At 38.2% G+C, this 18,999-nt stretch overlaps 1 long non-coding RNA gene across 1 annotated transcript; it reads left to right on the top strand.

Moving 5' to 3' along the window:
* The first annotated feature begins 604 nt into the window (after window positions 1–604).
* LOC311439398 lies at window positions 605–18,534 on the top strand. The gene is made up of 3 exons (XR_014694703.1): window positions 605–695; window positions 2,629–2,716; window positions 18,430–18,534. It is a non-coding gene; the product is annotated as an uncharacterized lncRNA (long non-coding RNA).
* Window positions 18,535–18,999: the final 465 nt, after the last annotated feature.

Here is an 18,999-nt window from a genome sequence, read left to right as displayed (position 1 = left end):
GCTCTTTCATTGTTTGCTATGTTATTTTATATCTTTAACAAATCTCTGTGAAGCACTCAGGGAAACCTGAACACAGTGGGTCAGTTGAGTGTTCAGCCTTAACAGCGCTGAAGAAAAAAATAGCAGTGAATCTTCTTTTAAAATGGAAATAAGCATAAATTTGGGTCGTGTGGTGTGAATCTTTTCTTTCCTTATTTTGAGAGAGCGGAGGGAGAGAATGGGAGGAAGCTAGAATCAAACCCAAACAAAGAGCAGCCTCTGCCTTCTTGGTTTTCAGTTTTCTGTCCTGCGTATATAGATTTTGCTAAGGATCAACTGAAGCAAAACACAGATTTGTAAACCTGCCACTAGGAGGCATTTACATCCTCTTGCTTTGGTTAATTAATCTTGGCTATTGGAGCGCCCTCTCCCTCTGATTTTTTTCCCTCTTGCCAAGCTGTTTTGCATTCAACGAAAGAATGAAACCAAATAAATTCTGGGGAGGGAAAAAAATAGAAAGCTTTCACAGATCAGACTTGTCATTCTTGCTTGGAGAAAATTAGTAAATAAAGTCATGGACATCCAAAATGATATAAACTATCAATTACAAAGACAGAAGTATAACCTCTGAATCCTGGGTTATAATGGGACAGTAATAAGACTCATAATCTGTTCCTTAAAATTAAGTTATTATTGACTATAAATCTAGAAGCCAGGTAAGGCTAAGTAAAGTTATCCTTTTTAACATCATTGTCATGTACTGCTAAGGGTAACCATGGGATTTTATTATGGTTGCTCTCTGTGCTGGAGTGAGAGAACTGCTTAATTTACCAGAAATGGAGAAGAGAGAAGATTGTTGAGGGCTGAGAAGTGAGGATGTGCTTTTATTTGGTGTTCCAATGTGTGTGAACAGGGGGCAGAAGGGTAACTGTTCTATACAAAACACTGATTTTTGCTTGAGATGGTTTATCTGCCAAATAAATCCAAAAAGTTTCCTTTTTAAGTAGAAGTGTGTGGATACATTGCTCTGATGTCAACTGGAAAGGTTGTTTCCATTTCTACTTCCACTGATGTTAAAGTAGATGTGTAAGATCCGCCATTGAGAGCTGTAAGCTAAAGCTAAGAAAGGAGAAGTAAACTGGGGGTACGGATGTTAGAAAGGTGGTTTTGTTCTGGAGATCTCATTAAGGCTTCCTAACCCTCCTTGCACACAAGGGTACAACTTTACCTACAGCCAAGATGCCAAACTTGTTCCTACCTGTTTTTTTTTTTGTTTGTTTGTTTGTTTGTTTTTTTTTGGCAAAGCCATGCTGTGAGAGGTGCATGCACCCAAGACTCCCCTAGTACTTTGAAGACTGAGTACAGTTCCTTAAGGGTTAGTGAAATAACAGTAGCAAAACCTGCTAATAGCCGATGGTAGCATGTGTGAAGGTATTTGTGTTGTTCCAAATGCACTGAATAGGATATTATGGGCAGAATGTGGCAAATAAAATCAAGGAGGTAACGGGAGCAGGAAGGCTCACCTTCTCTAGTGGAAACAGATAATTAGGGATTCAGTCCTGGTGTGGAATTCTGACAGCTGTTTTTACTTATGGGTTCATTTGACCATAGGCAAAACTAAGGGGTGAACAGTATCTGCAGGGGTTACCTTTTTGTTTCACCAGAAATAGCAGTCAACAACAGTTTGTTGAAACCACTGTATCTAGAGAAGAAAAATGCATGCAGAAAGAAGATGCACGTTCTGTTCTGCAGCGGTGTGACCAATGACTGCTACAGAAGCTTCAACATGGGGCTAATTCATGGCTTGTCTGAATTCTTGTACAGTTTTCTAAGACGTGGCAGGGAATATTGATACCTACCTGTCTTTGATATATATATATATCTATGTTGAATGCTCAAAGCATTTGACTTCTCATTTTCTTATATTTTCTACAACACATTGCCAGTGCTGAATACGTTATCTGATGGATAGCAAGACTTACATTTTGTTTAAAGGGTTTTAGTATGAATTAGTACTTCAGGTTTTAAAAAGAACGTCTGCCTGGGTCCTATCCACTGTCACATACAAAATGACATTTTCAGTTTAATTTTATTTGATTTCTTGGACTAGATGGACTGTATGTTTTTCCTCGTGTTTTTGCGTTTGCATCTCCGTGCATTTTCTTTATTTCATTACATCTAAAGATTTTCAAGCCTAGCTGTTCCTTAGGGATCAGTACATAAAGCAATAGGTGATCTTAAGGTCCCTTCCTACCCAAACCATTCTATGATTCTCTGAAATGCAATTGCACATTACTAATAGTCGAGCAGTGCAATAGGAATGACTATCTGATATTTATGATCAGAAATCCTCCTTGTATATAAGGACTATGGTTTTCATTTGTAGTGAAAGATAAACTTGTTAATGCTTTAACGAACAGGTGTCTGTGTTCCAATGGATATGATCCTGTAAACAAATTTTGCTTGTCAGTGGAGATTCTGCCAAAGGGATTTCTTCCTTTAAATAAACAATAAGACACTCATTATTGTAAATGTACATCTTATCCTTTTTTTTTTTTTTTCCTCAGCCTTGTTTTGCTGGAGTTTTTGTCTATATTTGTGAGGAAAAAATTTAAAAGGTGCTAATTTATTATACTTTTGTTTATACAGAGTTATTGTATGGGAATCCCATGGAAGATCACGTGCATTGGTGGAAGCCTGCTGCATCCATGGCCATATGGAGGCTGTCTGCATAGAGGTATTTCTCAGTTCCTGGTCTTCCTTTCTACAGGCGATGAAAAATCAGACCAGATACAGAAATGTTAGGAATAACCAAACTTCTTGTTAACGTGCCGGTTGATGAAAAGGAGTGGGAAGGATAATGATGATGAGAAGGGAAGGGAATTAAACATATGGAACAATCTAGCAAACTAGAGTTTGTAAATAACTGCAGCCTTGAGGCTTTTAATATGCCAGTCACCAGCCTTCTCCACTGAGAGTGGCTGAAATGTTTACGGTGCTTTTTTTGGGTGGATGACATTTAAAACCTCAGTCACCTTTTCATTTTAAGTAACTGCATACAAACATGTATTTATGAAATGTAATTTTTGATTGCCACAAAGAGAGACTCAGAAGTAGGTATAAATCATTTCAGAAGTGTTACCTTCACCGTAAGTACTTATTGCCTTTAGATCCTGTAAATTGAGGAAAGAAAAATCAGAATTCATGTACTTGTTTCTGTGGTTTTAAGAGATGACCAATAACAGCATATAAGAAAAGGGAAAAGGTAAGGTCAACAAAATCTTTCTTTAGGAAATATTGACCAGATCTCCAAGCTCTTATCCTATTACTTTTTCTTGCAAAAATCTCATGACAAAGTTAAACTTGTAACACAGATCTCCTAAGTCAGCGCTCTTAGACACGTTGGATTTCATGTGCTGGGGCACACATTTCTGTGCAAGGTTAGGTGATGAGCATATGTCCAGCCATTAAAAAGCTCAGTCCTGCAGCACTTAGCCTTAAGAGGGGAGCATGCCTTCTAGCAGGGCTCTTGTCAGCACTGGGTCCTGCTAAACAGCACATTCCCCAGCTGCAGTGCCAGCACCATGACCTTTCTTTTGCTCCTTGACCCACACATCAGATGCAGCTGGTCAGATAATCACAGATCAGACTGACCACCTGCATCTGATGTGTGGGATCCAAAAGTGGGAGAGAGCCATGGTAGTGCCATATAAAAATGTGCAATGCCGGCAGTGACAGAGTGTGATACAAAAGAATGAGTCAGTGCATGAGACTTGACAGGTCTGCTTTATAGCACAGCTGGGGATTCACCAGATCCCACAGCACAGGGAGTGGGAAGGGAAGTGCTTTGTGTGCTGCCAATGCCCCCTCTTTGCAGAACAATCCTTAGAAGTCTGTTTCTGCCTGCATAACTTACCAGCCTACCTAATGAGATTTGCAGTGCAAATGCCACAGCTAAATTTGTCTTACAGATAGCGGGGAAAGCACTTTAGTCTAAGAAAACATGATTTTTTGCCTCTTCCCCATTTGTTTCATAGAGAGCTCTTGTTAAGCATTCAGTTTTTGAGTCAATGTTATCAAAGCTACATGTTTTGACAGGTTCTCTCCTGTGTGTGTGTATATGGAAAGGTTCTTCATGTACCTCCTAAGTTGAGAGATATAATTTGAACAGAGAAAATTATGGTTCATAAAGTGCTCTTGTTAGGTGACATGACTATGCTTAGTCCACTGCAGGACAGCCTACACAGAGAAATGCATATTTCCATACAAATTACAGTATACTGCAGCCAAGAGATCAATTAGAATGTCTGCGACCAAGAACTCTCAAGTGTCTCCATTCAGTCTGCCATTCAAACGAGACGAGAAATGCGTTCAATTGGTGTAAAGAATTTGAACTCTTTCAGGGAATGTGTGGAGACTGCCGGAAAGTGGCATTCCCTGCGGGGTGGGACTTGCAGATTCTGTGAGATCCAGCAGGGAATTTTAAGGGTTCTGTAACCTAACATTTTGTCTCCCGTTGAGAGAACAATTGCAGAACCTGCTGAATATTGTGGAAAAAATTATGATTTTTCATTGGTCAGATATAACCGACTATGCTGGCTCTACTATGTGCTTTATCAGTCACCTCAATTGTCTTAAATCTGTGGTATAATTCATTTGAAAGGGACTCAGAGGACCTCACAAGCTATGTTGCAGATACAGTACCAGTATTTCTAGTGGTGAAATGCGGGTCATCTGGAATGAAATGTCATAGGAATGAAACATCATAATTAACAATGCACAGTAACATTTCAAAGATTAAGACGGGAAATTCATTTAGAAATAAACCAAACAAATGTGCAAGTGTATATTTTAAGGGAGATGAGTATGATATTGTCTGCTCATTTGATAACTGCCTTGAGACATTCAGTTGACCAAAAATTCTCAAAAATTGTGCTTAAAAATTCATAAAACCTACCTTTCATCAAGATGATCTAAGATCCTTCCCTTTGACTAGAGCTGTAAAGTTCAATTCTTACTCAAGTCAATGAAAAGCTCCCTTGACTTCAGTAAAACAGAAGCAGAAGGCAGTATAAGATATGAAACTTATCCCAGTTTGGGGATAGTCTTACCAAATGAGGAAGTCATTGAAATGTAATAGAATTTAAGTATTAAAAATACCTCTAATAGTTATTTCAGTATAATGCAATAATTTGCTATATTATTAATGGTTATGTAGTTTATACTTTAAATCATACAACATTCATATACATTACAATTTTCTTAAAATACACCTTTCCTGTAGTATTTTTTATTTTCATCACAGAATGGTTTAAAATATTTTTGCTGCATTTTCAACAAGCATGCTTCTCTCAGCAGCTAGTGAGGCTTTTTATTTTCATGGCTGGCTTTTGCCCTTTAAATTATTGTTTGACTTTAGGAAATAAGTTAAACTAACCAATTTATTGTAATAAAAGATACTGATCAAATGAACTTTTATTCAGATGTAATTTTTCTTTCATTCCTGATTTATTAAGGGTTTTCCCAAACCCAGGATTGGTAAAGTTAGTCATGAACTTCTGAGGAGGTGCAAGCATTTTCTCTAGTACTCCAAATTTCCCGGTAAGCTTTTAAAGTTGTTTGCTGAGCCAAAAGTTTCATAATATTTTAGGCTGTATCTTCTTGCTGCTTTTGATACCTCTTTACAAAAGGGCTATTTTTCATGGTGATATGACTATAGGGTGTCCAGTTTTGTACAGCCTTCTTCATAAGGGATATTGGAGCTGTCTTCTGGTAAAAATTGGCTCAGATGCAATACTGCACATGGGTTTGCAGCATGGTAGGCCTCAAATTCTCAGAAGCAAGTTGTGTGTAGCAGCTCAATTGACTCGGGTGAAAATCTTCGCCTCTCCCTCTGGGCCTTTTAGGCTACAGAAAGTTCCCCCAGCCTTCGGAGAGCTGTGGGATGACTTTCTTGGCCAGGTCAGGGGAAGGTGATGGGCTGCCAAGTGTGGCAGGCCCGTGGACAGGCCTCGGACCAGGCTGCAGGCAGGCTGAAGGTCTCAGGGAGCACAGGGACCTCGATGGGTTATAGCGAGCACCCAGCCGTACCCAGGAGCTGGTGGGTGTATGGTGCCTTGGCTTAGTTTACTTGGCTTCCTTTATGCATGTGGTACATGCACTGCTGATCTTAGTGTCGTACAGTCCTATTTTGCCACCCCTTCCCCACAGATAACTGGCTCCAGCTCCAGGACGTCGGTCATTATACAAAGCAACAGGACGCCCTCGTCTGGATTGCTGTGTCCAGCTGCAAGGCTTTGTGCAGAAAGTGACACAGAAAGCAGCAAGCCAAGGGAGGTGGGGAGGATGAGGGACTTTGAAAGGCTTCCTTATAACCTGTGTTTTATGGAAAATATTAGGAAGTGTGTAATACAGAACATGTTGAACAACCCGTGGGATGTTCCAATGTATCTGTCCTTCCTGTACGATAGTTAAGGGCTACACTGTAAAATTGAAAGGAAACTGAATATATAGAAGTCATGAATTTTACACGTTTATATACATTTATGTGTATATATATGTGCCAGAAGGAAAACAGATTTGATTTCTGATGAACGTTAGATCATAAATAAATATATTGCTGCATTCCAAGACATAATGTAACTACATTAATGATTGGGTCAGGAAGACCTTTTTCCATGCATGTGGAAATGAGCCACATTTGATCTCTGTCCTTTGAGCTCTGTCTTCTACAAGCAAATTGCTTCTTATTTGAAAGTAGAAAACTGAGTATTATTTAGATGCTGCTGCAATCCTCGTGAATAAACAGCCTTTTAAATCAAACCACTGCTTCTGACTGTGCAGTTACAGCCATGAGGCTGTACCTGTGACAGCCTCCCATGTCAGAGTCAAATCCTTAAATAAGACCATCCTCGATAAAATGCTACATATGGCTCTTGACATTCCTGGCCAAAATTGACTTCCTAGCACTGTGAAGCCAGATGGATTTCTTTTATTATGTTTAGCTGTTTAAAAAAAAAAAAAATAAAAAAAAATCTTCAGGGAAGGACGAGAAATAGAGTGATTTTTGCCAACTGTTTATCATTGGATTAGCCAGAAACTCTGCATGAGTATTTCGAAGGGAGGAAGTGGCAGTAGGGGAATACAAAAATTGAGGTGTGGTCTCACCATTCTGTATGTTGATAGATCAATCAGCAGATGGACTAAGAAGTGTTTGCTTTGCAGTCCTTTCCCCTAAATTTAATATTCTTCGTGACTAGTACGTACATGAGCTTTCCTTCCCTAGTGCAGCTCTGTCTAAGCCCAGAGCTCAGCAATGCAAGGGAAGTGCCTGAGGGACTTTCAGTGGGTTGGACCATTGGGATCCATAGCAGAATACTTAAGGTTCAGACAAAAGGTACTGCTAGAAGATATAGGATTGAGTGCATGTCTAGGAGACCATCTCCTCTTTCTCAACTCAGAGAAGCAACCAAAAACGAGAATGATAAAGTTATGTGTATAAACACATTGAACGTGGATATTACACAAAGGCAGTCACTTTGAAAATGCCTGGTCACAGCTGGATGATTTTTGAACTAATTATAATTAGCAGTGGTATATTTAAGTTTTAGCAGTGGTATGTATAAGTTTTTCTTTCTTTTCAGTAAGATCACTAAATGAACGATGTAGTCATGACCAGAACTGGTAAATCCAGTGTTGGCATACCTGCAAAGGATATCGCAGTGGAGTAGCAGGATTATTAAAAATAAAATTATTCCAAGAACTCATCCCTTTTGGATTAAAGAAAATGGAAGGGTGGCAGTGATCTGCATTAGAATCAGACCACTATTAAAATAAAGCAATTAAAATGCAGAACATTTTGAAGAATGTTATTGCAAAAAAAATAATCAACTTTAATTTGAAGGATGAATCATTTTGTGTGCTTCTTTTTTAAAAAAATTGAATGGTGGAACTTTCAATAAATAACCTGAAGACTTAAAGTTTATATTTTATTAGCTTCATAGAAATTAAAGCTATGAAAGATCTATGAAATGATCCTAGGATTATTGCATCCTAGGAGTAAATGCATTCTAGGTGCATTTTGATAAATCTTGTCGTTGATGTGATGAACCACACGATGGCAGTGCATTGTTAGATAAAGACTAGGAGTCTGCTAACCTAATCAGAAGACCAACCTCGTAGATTATACTTTTGCTTAGTGTTACAGAAACTTTTTTCTTCTGGGGTCACTGAATCCTAATTTTGGCACAAGACTGATTTTCCCAAGGATCTGGTTAAATATATCCACAAATAAGCTCTTTTAAAAACATCAGAAGCTTCTTTCAAATAAACTCAAGAGCATAAGAGTAAATTGAAGAGGTTTCAGCTTCTTCTAGATTCCAAATTCTATGACCTTGTGAGCAGTAGATCGTCTTTGAATGTAAAATATAACTCCTTTTCTTTCCATTCCTGATGAAGCCAATATTAAAACTGTTATTGTATTTAGTGAGAATTGGATTAGCTTTATAATCAGGGACATCAAAGAAAGATCACACTTCTAATGTGCTTTGTAAGAAGCACCACAGAACAGCCTTTGAAAGGTCACTTGGAAGAGTCTGGGTCAATGCATGTGACTCTTTCAAAAGGTGTGCACTCTAGTTTCATCTGAGGCCAGCGCCTCTCTTGAGGTGGAGAAAGAAGCAGCAATTAACTCACTGCAGATAAGAAGAAATAGTGTCTGAGTGCTTAGAGTCTGATCTTTCCTCAGTGCCAACTATTAATAACTGCTAAACTGAGCATTTCATGCAAGCTACGTTTTTGTGCGTGACCTTTTGCTTTGGTCATTAACTGCTGAGTCAAGCACCCTCTGCATTGGTTCTGGCTGTTCCTATAAAGCAAAGAAAGGAAGGTGGGAAGAGAATGATACTGCAAAATTGCACTGTCTTATTTATGTATTTTCTTTACAAAAATAATCGTACCCATAATCCACAGCATGAATTTAAAGTCATTGCAAAACAAACAAACAACAGCACCCAAAAAAAAAAAAAAAAAAAAAAAGAAAGAAATATGACAGTTTTGAATGGGAAGCACCCCATCTCCCCCCATTTGTTGAAATTTTCCTTTATTCCAATGTGTGAAGAATGAGCATCACAGTGTGGTTTGACAGTCAGCTGAGTTCTGGAAGATTAGGGGCAAACAAATTTCAGAATTGGGACTCTTTCCCTTCCCCCTTGTGAATGAAGGGCTGTTAGCTTAATGCTTTGTCTTAGCTCCTACATAGCGAAGTGAGAGAGGCTGTTTCTGAGGTAACCATGCTGGTCATTTTGGCTGAGAGTTTCAAAGGTGTGTAAAATTTTTGTACTTTATCTCCCATTGAGCTCATCTTTCATTAAGAGCCACAGAAGAATCCCAGCTTTGTGGTTTTACAGACAATTCTTTAAATACAGATGTTAATTGAAGAACTTGCACAGTTGCAGTCAATATTAGCTGTATGTCTGACATTTTGCAGTGAACACAGACTGCTGATTACCCAGTGCAAGCAGGGCATCTCATAAGGTTGGTGAGCTGCTTAGGCCATGTTTTTTCATGATAGCACCTCAGGGAGTGGCTGCAGGCTAGTGAATAGCTGACAGCAGCAGCCAACTTCCATCTGTTCTTCCTTCCTAGGTGACACCCCACAGTTTCCGAAGATGCATGACAGGCAAGGAGCTCAGGGTCCTCCAGAAAACAAAACAAAACAAAATCAGCAGCCAGAAACAGGTTTCATGAGCTGCTAGGGGAGTACACCTGTGCCCTGCTGCTATTTGTCCCGAACTCAAATACAGGCACAAAGCAGTTTCAGGCCATGCAGGTGCAGTGAAACTAGAGCTTCCAAGAAGCACAGACATGCTTTATGGTTAGCTACAATGTGCCAGGAGAACCCAGCAAATACCATTCTCTGGCAGCAGGTATGTGATATGTTCCCTTGCAAAAACTGGACACTTCTAAACCAGTTGAAGAGGTTGCCGTGAAGCTCTTCTCTAAGCCCAGAAAACTATTTCCAGTCTGTTATGCCTCTTGATGCTTGCCTTTAAGACAATTTTCAAATATTTTTGGATGTTTAGCATATTCCTATTCATCCTGTTACACCTTTTTTAGTTGTAGTAAAAATTACCTCAAGCTACTCTGAATGTAACTCCATATTTTTTAGATTCTTGTCAAAGATTAGATATTGCTAGTTTCACCCATGTTAGTTAGCCATTGCCTTCTGAAAGTAATCAGATATGTACTACTCAAGCACCTTACTCATTTTTACTTCTCTCTGAATGCCCTCCAAAAAGGCTTTGTTACAGTCTTTAACAACAAGGATTTAATCCTGTTTCACAATTTCCAAGTCATCTTAATGTAGCTCTACAAATAACTAGTAACATGAAGATAATAGCAGGTGGAGCAAAAGATTAAAAGAGCAACATGATTCTGAATAAGCTGTAAGTGTTTGTAAGAAATAATTTTTTTAGTTGCTCTTTTAGCTTAAGACACATCCTGGAAAAACAGCACTGCTAATGTACTTCATAGCAAACAAAAGACATTTAGAGTTTTCAACAAATTGAATCTATGTGACTATTGACATGAAAAGCAAAATGTGTATTTGCTAAAAGTAAGAACAAGATATGTTTATCTGTAGAAACCTGTGATGTTTATTTCAATAGAGGTTTTCCAAAAAAGGGGAAAATTTGTGCTTCTGAAAATCTTTTCTGTACCAGAAGGCAACAAGGAGCTGCTGATGTAGGTTTTTACCAATATCTGTTTATGCACATAGTTATGTATTAGACACAGGCAATTTTCTGTGTTGGCTTAGGGAAGGTCAGGTTTTTTCCCATTCATGAGGAGCTGGAGGCTATTCATCCATTCATTCCCTGTCATTACTTGAGAATTTTTCATTGTCTGAGTGGTAAAAGTTTGCAGGTGGCAAAACCAGCAGACACCTTCTGGTGCATTTCTGAGCTGACACAAGTTATTCAAGTGGGAGGGTAAATAGTTTCTGCCCCATGGTGAAGCTGTCTTTTTTTTTTTTTTTTTTTTTTTTTTTTTCCCCTTACTTCCCAAACTACTGTAGTATGTAATTAGGACTTCAAATCTGTATTTTTATCATAAGCAAGGAAAACAATCAATATTTAGCAAAAGAAACAATATACAAAATAAAATATTAACTGTAATAAAAGCATGTCTCTAGGTAGCACTGCTATATTTTATGGTAGCCCTTGGACATAAGTTTCAAGCATATTATACCTTCTGCGACATGTCTTCCGTATGTCTTCTCTGATATATTTGTGCTGGTAAACCTAATTCCAGTCTCTAGACACAGCTGCAACACATAACCGCCATACATTCTAACACTGAAAATAAATAAAGAAGAAAAATGGTAATAAAAGCTAAATAATTTTAAATGAAAACTTTAGAACAGAGTAAAATCCAGAAATTAAGATTTCAGGGCAGATGCTTGTCTGTCAGTGATTGCTACCTCTGAATGCCAGACATTTTTGCTTCCCTTATCTGGATGCTTTTTGTTCTCAAAGCTTTCTGTAAGAGTTGTTCGGCTGCTGAAATGGACCAGTTAGAGGGAGGGTGTTTGCTGTTCCTTGCTGGGGCCTAAGTAAAGATGTCTCTTGTCTGCACAAAAGTGCCTCCAGAAATACACAGGGCATCTTCAAGAAATAGAGAAGGTATTAGTGTCACCCTTGATTTTGTATTCATATCAGAGCCTCTTCCTATACTAACCTGCTAATGCCTGCAAAGTATGATTCTGGTGTGTATATTATTGCAGGGCAGGGAATAATTTTGGCAGTTGACTAGCCACTGCCTGCTTGGGAATGTTTGGTCTCAACATTTGATATTCTTGTAGCATGTCATTTTTTCCAGTTTCTTGGCTTCCATACGTAGTTTGTGTGTAACTCTTCAGGATGCCTTCTGGTTATAGTAGTGATTTGGTCGATGTCAGAATTAACGTTTTCTCTTCTGCCCTTGAGCACTATCTGGTGAGTCAAATCAGGCACTCAGAGTTACAAATCTCACAGTGGAAAATCTTTTAATCTGCCATACTTGGGGGATTTTTAATTTTTCCTATTTTTACCATTTATTTTTTATTTTTTTCCCGAGAGATCATTGTGTAGCCTGGATGTGCTTTGTTTGAATGAATATGGTAAATTATTTTATTTAAATAAGAAATGTTGAACTCTGAGGTACTATTTGTTCTCAATTAATATGAAATAATTTTATGAAAAAAATGTGATCTGCAATCTATTGTTGTACTATTAAGTTGATGAGTTGTGTGTCAACAAAACATTCTCCTAAAGTTGTCTGTCAGCTCTGTCCAATCCCAACCTGAATTTCTTGTTATATGGAAAAACGTCTTTAAGTCATTCTTATCATGCACTTTGAACCCTACTCGGTTCTTACACAACTTATGTGACAGTATGAACTGAACACTTCTCCAGGTCAGAGTGTCACATTTAACAGCTTTGTATCTAGGTGTAAGTGTTTAATTCTGTTCTCCATCCATCTTAGCCTTTTATTTATTTCTTGATAGCAGCTGAGCAGTATGTGCTTTACCAGTGACAACATGCTTTTTTTTTTTTTTTTGTTGGGAACATTTCAGAATTTAGCAGTGTGTACAGGATATTCACATCATGTCCCTGAAGTTACCTTGCATTTGTTTTCCTCTTGCACTGTAGGATGCTGTTGCTAATCCAAAATGTAATCATCATATGTTAACGAGTGTCTCCTGATTTTAGCTACGCATCATATTTCATAGTGTTTTTGTCTGAAACATTGTCTTTGTGATTCTATAACACTGGGAATAAAGCAATGAAATTGCTTCAGATTTACACTCCTGGAATTGCAAGCAGAATTTGATTGATTTCCTCCACAAAGTGAAGCTTGCGCATTAACTTGGCTAAAGAAAAAGGTCATATCAAAGGGCACAAATTAATCAGCTGGGACAGTGCCATTAGCTATGCACTAAGCACTGGCTGTGTATTTCTGCAGCTCCTATCCTAAATTTTTTTTGACATGTTGAGCACCATGCATGGGGATGCTGAAAAAACAGGGATAGTGAGATCAACGCTGAAAAGGTCTGAACATTTACTCAGTGATTGACTGGTTATAGACTTTTGTGGAAAGCACTGAATGAAGTCTTGAGGCTACTTCACTTATGCACAGGGATAAAAGGTAAGCTAAAGATGCAGTTTTGCTATAAAATTCAGGCCTTGGGACAAACAGGGTTTGGGCTGAGCAGTGTGGCCTTTTTGTTGCCCTTGTGAAATGTGGGGATGTGATCACGGATTTGTTCTCTCTGATCAGTTCAGCTTTTATTTTTGATTTCTGTTGATTTTTCTTGCATTTGGGTTTTGTGGGGGGTTTTGCTTCTGTTTTTAAGATGCATCCAGTTCATCACCAACATTGGCAATTGTGGTTTTGGATCCTATTTGGATCTGTGGTATGTGTTTGGGCCTAAAGGGGCAAATCAAAATAACATTTGTTTAAGAACGTTACCGGGTTCAGGTTTGTCTATCAAGTCAAAGTCTGTGTACAGTTGTTTTCCATTTTGTTCTCGCCTGAGTATGTTTAACTTCCATTGGCTTTAAAGAGGGTCATGCAAGGTTGTTAAGGGACAAAACAAGCACTGCACAAATGAAATAGATAATGAGAGTGGAGTTTCTGAAGATGATGTTGTGCCATTCTGAAGATGTCCTTGGCTGTTTCAGAATGCTTAGATAGCAAGAGCCGCCAGGAATGCTTTTATCATCTGTGTTTGCCCAAGAGTCTGCAACCTTTCCTTTCAGATGCTGGCCTTACACAGTTTTCTGTGCCTCTGTCACCTCTTGAGTAGATTAGTGTAGTACACGGTATCGTGAATAATGCACCGCAATCACTGGAAGCTTTGGCTGCTGTGGAAAGTGGTTGCTGCCGTATTTGAAGAGGTTGATTCAAGTGCTCAAAGTCCTGAAGAGTTTGAATCCAGCATGATTTTGAAATCACCTGTCTGGAAGGCCTAACTGCAGGAGCTGATGTAACTGCAAGAGCACAGGATTATAGCCTCACCCTTCCTCCCTCCCCTAAATCTTAAGGGAGTTAGATACAAGGAGTTAGGGATCCTTGACCCCATTGACATGGGGTCATTGACATAGCTTCCATCTTTTGCACATTTGAGCTTTTGATCACAGCCTATTTTTCTAGTCGTGTAAGGGTTTTCCTGAAGAAATGATTGATCTCAGTAGGAAGGAGTGAGGAGCCTTTATTGATGAAACTTCAAAGAGTTTAATTTGGGCCTTTTTAACAGAATTTTGTAGCTCCTGCCTGCAGGTTTGTGGGGATGGCTGTCATGAAAACAAGTATGAAGTTTTGGTCCAATTTTTTTCTTGTACTACAAAACTACGTGCCCTTGTTCCCAATTGGTTACTTTTAAAATATAAATCTACATTTGCTTTAAGCTTTGTATCATAAGCCTATTTAAAATAGATCTGTATATTAAATCTGGCATCACTGCAGTACTGCAGCATGTATTTCAGATTATGTTACACTGCAGAACCAAGCAGTGAGACAGCCTGGCACTTTACCTGAAAAAAAATACTAAGTAGATCTGTATCCTTCAGTAGGTTCATGCTATGTTGTCCCCCCTCTTTCCAGATTCAAGCTGTCTTGTGCTGCCACTAACAACCTCTTCTGAATTCTGAACAGACTTTCTGTTTTAGAGGGTGTCTTGGCCCTAAAGAAGTGTTTTCAATAGATGTTTAAAGGTATTTGAACACCTCAGTGCCTGTCTCCCATGAGCCTTGCAGCTAGATGGAGTCCTCAGCTCCAGCATTCCCCCAAGAAATTTATAGGGAAGAACTGGGCAACCAAAGTCTTCACAGATGTCAGCTGTGTGGAGAGATAATCTTACTAGGCCAAGACAGTAACAGCAACTGTGATAGGGCTAAGATGGTCTCTGGGCAAGCAGACACTTCCTGGGGGATTCCCAGACATGGACTTTCATCTGGAATTAGAGGCTTTTGTCTAAATAAGCACTGTGAGTGTGTGAACAAGAGGCATGAAGAAAATGGTAAATGAGCATACAGAATGCTGATAACTCCTGAGAATGACTTGGAAAGGTCTTCAGCTTCTATATCCCTTTTGCAAGAGAAAGTTTGTCTCTTTGTCAGAACAACCATTTGTCTGAAAGCAGGGAAAGATAGGCCCTGTTTTTTTCCACTGTGTATGTCTTTACAGCGAGTCACCTTTTGGCTTTGGCATGCTCAGAGTATCTGGAAGGATCAGAAGGAGCTAGCAGTGAAAACGTGGGAACTCATACTCTAAAAATACTGCTTCTGAACCCAAGACACCAGCTAGAGATGAAGCTGCAGGCAGATTACTAGCTGTGAAGGAGTAGCAGCATCTGCCAGTTGGCAGTAACTTAGGTACCTGCATGCTTAAAAATATGCCAATGCAGCACTACGAGAAAGCAGTGATCCCAAAAAGATGAATGAGGGCCTTGAAAGGGGCTGGTCCGTAGCTATTAGTGCCCCTGCTCAGCTGTGCTGCTTGAGAAGGGCCAGCCAAACACAGAAACACTAAAACCAAAGAGCCTTTAACAAGGAGATTCGGCAGTGACTTGAAAAGATCTATGATTGCAGCTACTCATCTAGTATTGTTTTGCCTGTAAACAATATCACATCAGGAGGGAGTTATGGTATGCAACCACGTAAAACTTGTTCATACATACCAGAAAAAAAGACACACTTAAGTACAACTGATTTCCTTCTTGATAGTAACTGTATGTCCTTAAAGCTGCATGTCTTCAACAGTCCTTGAAATTTCAAATACCTGCAGGAAGAGAGTTTTAAGAGAACTATCTCAAGGTAAATTTAGTATTTGTTCCAGCAAATCTCCTTATAATCTCCTTTGCAAGCAGAGTATAAAATCTTGCAAAAGCTCTCCACACACACACATGCACAGAAACACACATTACAGGGGAAAATGTGCCAATGAGTTTGTCAGAGGACCTAGACAGAGATGGAGATAGCTTTCCGGCTGGCTTTGCAAAGCAATTTTACAATTATGTCCCATGATTTTTCAGTGAAGGTTAGGTGCCTGGCTGAATTTGAAAATAGAGATGGTCACCTAGCTATCTGCGAGTGCTCTAAATACTAGACATTTGCTCTTTCAGGCGTTGAACATCTTAATCTCAGAGAAAATAACAGTAAGGTAGACTTTTTGAAACTCTAAAATTTAGAATTGGAGTGCTTCTGAACAACTGTTTTCCCTAGCTTAGTGAGAGATTGTGAGTCCTCACAGCACCCATGCAGCGCTATGGAAAATGAGTTACGGATGCCTGTGAAAAATTGACTTTAAAACCTCTTGTTTGGGTTGCTTCGAGTGCAAAATTGAAATGATGAGAGTTAAGTGTGCTGCTTTTGTAGTAATTTAATATCGAGCGCTGAAAAGTTTGAACCAGGAAGGCTGACTATAAATAGCCATTCGTGGCAATGGTTGTATTGCTCACATGTCCATTGTCTGCATAGCCAGTTTACGACTGGGAATACAATTTTAAGTTAATGTTATTCCAGACCCATTTATCTGCAGAAAATGCCCCTCAGATCTTGCATCAGTGAACAGGAAGATGTATTTGATACAAGCACGCTATTTTCCCTGTAGCTATATACAGTATTTCATGTCTTATTAACATAATATATCCAATGTGAAGTTTATAGGCCTTGACGGATAGCACCTCGGGTGAGAGAAAGGATGACAGAGAAAATTTACTTTTACAGCGTCAGTCTTTCTGGATCTGTTCTTGGACATCTTGACACCAAAGGCTATAAACATAGACTAGAATCCGAAACCTTTTCTGCAGTAACCTTGTTTTAGAAAACACTCTTCTTACCTCTTCCTGCTTATTTCTCTCTCAGCAGTCGTTCCTCGTGGTACATTCCTTGCCATGTGTTCCTTCTGTTTCCTGAGCAATGCCTTCATTTTTTTTGTGTGTCGTTTACTACCTGTTTTTATTTAAATCATGCAATCTGAAGACCTACTTAATGCTGGTACAAGAATTGTGTTAGCCAACCATTTGATTTGATGTAGGCTTGTCTCCTCCTTTTCTTTTCTATTTCTTTGGCAGAAAGCTTTTCCAGGAGGAGGGCTGTGCCCATATTGAGCACTGTGTTAAATTATACTTCAGTGGCAGTAGTTTTGTACATTCAAATTTAAAATTGCCCATTCTTTATATTAGTAAAAGAAGGTCACTACTGTCTAAATAACAGAGCAGTCATATGCAAGCTCAAGGCAAAGGACTGAAAATATGGACTCAGCCAAAAATATAGTCCTCCGAAAGAGAGATGTCAAATGGATTTAAACAGTATTTTTACACATTTCACTATTTATAAACAGTGTCAAGTACTTCTTTTCACGTGAAAGGTTATGCTGCCTTTCTAAACAAACTGAGTATGGCTTCCTTTAGTGATGGCTTTTATGTTGTGCTTGCTCCCTGTCAATTTTCTTTCTGCTGAACTGATTTTAAAGAAGCACCTACATTTACTTTCACTGCCCTTTGTTTCAAAGACAGGACACCGTGGATGTGTGAACACATTAACCTCTGTGCATTTGATCTGTTTGGGTTTCTAAATGTCCTTGCTGAGACCTGCTGTTGTTGCCTGATCCTGAAAGCAATCTAGTCTCCGTCTCAGCATGTTCTGTCCTTGTGTTTTCTTAAAACAAACAAAAAAAAAGTAAAACAAAAAACAAAAACACCACAAAAAAAATCCACAAGTTATTAAGCACTATTATTAAGTACTATGAAGTTAAGTTATTATTAAGTACTATTAAGTAGCAGACCTCTAAAAACATCTCAATCCAAATTTTGTGACAGTCTTCGTGGTGCTGTGGATGAGTTTATGATTAATGAAGCGTGAGCTCAAGAATATTTGAAATATTACCAAACATTACATCCCCTATTATACAGTTACCAGATATGGGGACAGCTATCATCAGTGTTTGATGGACCAATTTAAAATTATTGAAACCAATGGGAGATTTCCATTGATTTGAAAAGACTTCAAATCCAGCTATAAAAAGTTGTGATCACAGTTGCCATCATGTCTTAAATAAGAAAAGGAATGGGCATATTTTTGGGGCCTGCGAAAATTCTCATTTTATAAGATACACATGCAGAGATATTATAGTAAAATAATTACTTTTGACTTTTCCCAAATGATAATTTTCACTAATAGTAAATAAATAAATAACAGATTTTATTGCAAATGATGGGGTCAATATTTTTATTGCAAATAATGGGGTCAATATTATGTGATGATTCTTTTGCAATGAAAAAGCAAATTAAAATGATTATACTTCTTTAAGGAATTAAAACAGCTTTACGGTGATTAAGTTTTAAAAAGAGGCGACATTTAAAGTGTTAGTTTTTCTCCTGAACAAATTCTTGGTTTATTCAATTACCAGGATCAAGCACTTTAATAATGATTCAGCCTAAACACTTAGAGGAATGTCAACAAGATTCTTTTCTGCTGGCAAAGAAGACTGAAATAATAAATCATTACTGAAAATACCACAAGCAAAATCAACAGATTTTTTTTTTTTTTTAAGAGGAATGATGTTTCTTGCATTGTATGTTCCACTTGAAAGATTTTAGTGCAAACTGTCATATTTAAATGAAAATGGACAAATAACAGCATTCTCCAAGTCACTGATTTGTTTCATCAAAGCAAGATTTGAATTACTGCTTCCGATTTCAATTGCATTTGTAAGCCAGTAGAGCTCTGCTGTCTTCTTTCTTTTTCTTTATCTATGATTGAATTCTGAAGTCGGGGACAGACTGTATTCTTGTTTACATTTGTGTAAATACCGGAAATAGTTTATTTTTGTTTCTATTTTTTATGTACCCATTGTAGTAATTAAATCAACATTCGTTTATAGAAACTATTTCAGTGATGTTAATCTTGTATAGGATTAACTAATTTTCTTAAAAAGAGTCCTATCTTTGTAATATGATTGTTGAGTTGTTAGTTATTA

The sequence above is a fragment of the Aythya ferina genome (genome assembly GCF_964211825.1).
Source record: "Aythya ferina genome assembly, chromosome: 7".
Classification (NCBI taxonomy): Eukaryota; Metazoa; Chordata; class Aves; order Anseriformes; family Anatidae; genus Aythya; species Aythya ferina.
This window is presented reverse-complemented; position numbering and strand designations above follow the sequence as displayed.